Source organism: Portunus trituberculatus, chromosome 50 (genome assembly GCF_017591435.1).
Source record: "Portunus trituberculatus isolate SZX2019 chromosome 50, ASM1759143v1, whole genome shotgun sequence".
Classification (NCBI taxonomy): Eukaryota; Metazoa; Arthropoda; class Malacostraca; order Decapoda; family Portunidae; genus Portunus; species Portunus trituberculatus.
Window position 1 is genome coordinate 6427520 of NC_059304.1, and position 5000 is coordinate 6432519.

Genomic DNA, 5000 nt, shown 5'->3' on the forward strand with positions numbered 1-5000 from the left:
TCACCTGTGTGTGCTGCTCACAGATGATAGAAAAGTGGTTTCACTCTAAATGAACAAATAGGTGCTTCGTTTATCACTGTAAATCTAGTTTGTTTGTTTTTCCAATTCATCACAATCTCATTTCCACACTTGAGGCGGTGGCATACTGGATAAGAGATGGTGAGCGTGGGATCGGGTAGACGCCCGTGCATAGGTTGGAATCCCACCATGTATCGCCTTAATACTTTGCCATTTGTCGAGTGGTTTAAAGTTACCTACATGTCACCATGGTACCCAGATTATAGGTGGTTACACCAAAGATGAGCTTGGGTGGTGATATGGGACCCAACATGGGCACCACTATAAATAGAATTGCCTGCGCCACTAATGGGTGGAAGCTTAACAGCGCTTTCAATACTCTTCAAGTTACCTACAGGCGCTATAGGCCATGACATAAACACACACACACACACACACACACACACACACACACACACACACACACACACACACACACACACACACACACACACACACACACACACACACACACATACACACACAGTCGTGTTGCTGCTCTATGTGTTTCTTTGGAGCTCAGGATCAGCTCCAAAGATATGAGAGAGAGAGAGAGAGAGAGAGAGAGAGAGAGAGAGAGAGAGATTGATAAGATTTAGAGGTAGCATTAAGAGAGCCCGTCCAGGTATATATGAGAGGAGACAGACCGAGGACAGTGAAGGTCGCTGGTCAAGAGGGACCAGGAGCTTCATTGATTATATGTCAAAGTTTCTCTGGCAGGTGACTTCCTCTCCCTTGCCCACCATCTCTATCTCCAGCAGACTTACACAGCAGGCGTATTCTGGTTCTAGGTAGACCTCGATCGCGGATGTTTCCTTGTTTTTTGTTATCCCACACTAAACATCTAGTCTTGTATGCACTGTCTTTTCATTTCCGTAATGTTGTTATTCCCATCGAGTAATACAGTTAGCCTTGTATTTAGTGGAAGATTGGATCGTATTATGTAACACAGAAATCTTGGCTCTTCTATGCAAACGGGAAGTTGATGCTCTTCCTATCACAAGGCAACACAGAGGAAAGAGAAACACGATCTTAGGGGTAGGAGAAGAGCTGTATCGAGACCGACATCGAGCAGACTCTACATTTACTCTTTACAATTACCAGTTATCTTAAGCTGCAAGTATCCATAAGCCTCTCAGACGTCAGTGTGTCCCATCCGTAAGACTTAGAGAAACTGTAAATAATTAACTGCTGTTGTGTTATATATATCAAATGTTGGATGTCCTGATGTCCTTTAACAAGAAATCGAGCTGAGGCTTTCACATGTGACCCAAATTCATGCTATTGGAACACCAAGAACTCGGTTTTAGTGGAAGGAATACACTCCACTGCGTTCGAGGAAGTCTGGTGAAGCTGATCGTCCGCTGCACCCCTGGGTAATCTGTGTTCAGGCTCCGTGTATAGGTTCCTCACATCCTCCCCCCGCTGCTACTCGTGGACGATCAGAAGCTTGTGTTTCGGGCGAAGAGGCACTCTCTCCGATGAGCGTCCTCCCCAGAGCAAAAGAGTCGATGATGCGGAAGACATACGCTTTGAGAGAAATCTGCAAGGAGCATGTAGATGTTCTCTTCCATCTAGAAAGGCTTATCTTTTTGTATTTTTAAGAGCAGTCATAGTCAGCATAAACAAGCGAGAAGTATCACAGAACGTAATGAAACAGCAGTTGTTGGAGAACGGTCTATGCTTAGAAATACAGACAGGTTTTGGAACTACACTGTGTAAATGGTAGATTAGAAAGGATTCAGGTATGAGAAGCTTGGAATGAAGAAAAAAATTATCTGGATGCCTCATAATTTTCTCTCAGGACGACACTCGCTTTTAAGTATCTTCCTAATACGTATCTTGTATATCATTAACTAGAAGCGTGTTGCATAATACTCTAGGGAGAGGACGTTTACTTTACCATGGTTTGTTTGTCTTATAAATATATGAATAAAAGAAGTATGCATAAAAAACGAACAATAATAGAACATGCTTCGATAATCTAAAAACATCGGAAAAACATAAATCACTCAGAATTGCCGTCTCCTCATTATCGTCACTGGCTACTCGGCTGCCCAAAAAAGGACACACAGCGGTCACAAAACACGTTGTGATTACACGTGATTTTTATAATGGATCACCTCGTGATGGCCACGCCCCGCACGCACATCTCAACCTCGCAGTCATACACACCTTGATCACCTTGATGTCTTTTTGTAGCAAACACTCAAGGTTTTGCTCACAAACACACGGTTACACGCACACTAATTTTCGTCTTCCAGTTCTGTCTCGGATTACTCTGCTCAGGTATTTGTACTATTTAATTTTTGCACACAATTTCTGTCCATGATGTGTAAACAGAGGAGGAAGAGTCCTCAAGATTCTAGAGAAATCGCAAAGCAACCTTTGGTCTCTACTGCCAGTTTAATGTTGGGATGGAGTGTCTCTCCTCTAATAGGTCTCCTGGTACTGGCAATGTCACATTAATCCCCCTAAGAGGTATAGAAGATGATGTCCTTTACGACCACTTACTGTGTCGATAGCACCTCTTTCACGTCCTCACGAGCAACTTCATCCTCTACCACTCTTCCTACAATGCAGCGCTGCTCAAAAAATCATAACAACCATAATAATAATAAATTCATATATATATATATATATATATATATATATATATATATATATATATATATATATATATATATATATATATATATATATATGTTTAAAAAACGAAAGCTCAAAACCGAAGCTATTTTTCATATTCTGCCATATGAATCAATGAAAAATGGATTAATCCGTTCCCAGATACCAGACCACCCTGTCTTATTAGTTTATGTTGGTGCTAAGAAGGCTGTTTCACATCACCTCCAGCTCAGAAAGTATTTATTCACAAAGGATACATTGCATGAACTCATCAAAAGATACTGTTTAGATCGTGCAAGTATTCTCTTTGTCACCTTTTTCTTTCTCTCTTTGATGTGGCTGAGGATTGATACTGCCATGCTAACCATTAACGGCTTTCATCGTCTTTGTCTTATGTTTGGAAGGAATATGATACAGTATTTACTCTAATGCTAATAGAATAACAATGTCCTCGTGTCAGCAATAACCTCACCTACGGCGCACGGGCTGCCGGTTATAAAGTTTTCGTACTTTGCGTAAAACGACCCGAAAGTGTCCTTGATGAGTACAGAGAGCATTGTTATAAGTGGTTCATTAAGATGGACGCTCCTTGCCAGTGCCACACTGAATTATATTTGACTATAGATCAAGGGCTTTAAAGGAACTGGTAGGTATCCTGGACCGTTCGTTTTCCTCCTTCTTTTTCTCTCGTCTTTCAAAATCACTCAGGTTGATTATAACTTTTCTTGTGTTTAAGATCACAATCTCATCACACGAAATCGAAAGCAAAACAGTTTCAAATATTCTAGCCGAACATCGCCAATGCGTTCTGACCTGCACTGCTACAACGAAACTTCCCTAGAATCTGTTTACTTATTTTTACTTTTTATCATCTACTTTCGTTTCTGTGGACTGTTGACTGCACTGTTGAGGTTTTTCCTCTCGAGATTCAGTAATTGTCGATACTAACTTTAACTTTTATTTTTCTTATCATATTTCTTGGTTTTTTAGACATCATAGTTCGAGAAACTAGAATTTCAAGGCTCAAATCGGTACTATATTTCCTAATTGAATTAAAAAGATACCCTTGTGACTTTAAAACAAAATTCAAACCCTGGATCCCTGTTTTTTATTTCGTTAATGTATACTTGTACTTAGGTTTCGACATCTTCCTACCAGTGACAACAAGCTTACTGATATCCCAAGTGTTCTTTGTAAATCCAATAGAATAAAAGAAAGAGAAAAAAAAAGAAGATAGAGTTTAGCAATTTCTGCTCATCGCATAGGCGTGTTGAACAAGGACACGGCACGTTTTTTCGTTCTCGTAACGTTCCTCTTATTTTGTGGAGTTATTCTTCCTTTGGATACATTACATTTGTCTGTGTAAAAGTGTTTCAACCTTATTCTACACTGTTTCATTTGTACCAAATCTCTGTCATCGAGTTTTTGACATTATATAACCAGTAAATACAGGCGAGAGTTTATATTGCTTGCTAAACTATTGCGGAGTATGAAACCTACAATAAAAGGAAAAATGTGAAGTAGACAAGAAAATTGATATTCTATAATATAAAGGTCCTATTTCTCTGTACCTCCAACGTACTTTCTAGAATTCCATTAGATTCACTAATGACATGCACCTCGTATTCTTTGCGATAAGTTCCTAACCGTCTCTTCTTTTCTTTTCTTGATTCCCAAAAGTTTTTTTTTCTCCTTTTATTCTAAGAAACCTTCCACAAACTCATTTTACTCTTTAATGATTCTCACCCGAATACTTCACTGTCATTAGATTTCCCTCGTCCTTAGGATAGTCACTTTCCAAAAGAACTTTTTTATTTCTTTTTTTTTATGAATGTACGCTTCAAACATATTTTCACTTGCAACCATTGCCTAATGCACACATCCTTCTGCTGAAAAATTTATATAGTCTATGCGATTATATTGACTTAATTTTTGTACTCAACTGAAAATCGTAACTTAACCTAAAGACGCTCTCTTTATGACAAGTCCATTAGCTAAAGTAGTTACGCCTCATGTCTATGCTAACTATATGCAAGTGAAGACAAAATGAAAGTAAAGATGAATTTCAGTGAATTTCAGTTATTTAACATTCTAATTCACAAGAAACAGAGGAACGTTTCATCAATTAGAAAATTTTCCGTTACTAAGGTTTTTTTTTTTTTTAGTACATAGATATGAATACAATATAAGAGTAGCATGTATGAAAGCCATGGTGAGTGTGAGCGCAGAATTTTTGTTCTCGGAGGCCGTCAGACAGGCTGGCAGAGAACCCTCGCAGTGGTTTGTTTCGATCCCGCTTTGACGTAAGGCCGAGC

General features: G+C 39.1%; 1 pseudogene; it reads left to right on the plus strand.

The window, feature by feature from the left end:
- LOC123499864 overlaps positions 1-5000 on the plus strand; it is an 18931-nt pseudogene that overhangs the window by 3558 nt on the left and 10373 nt on the right.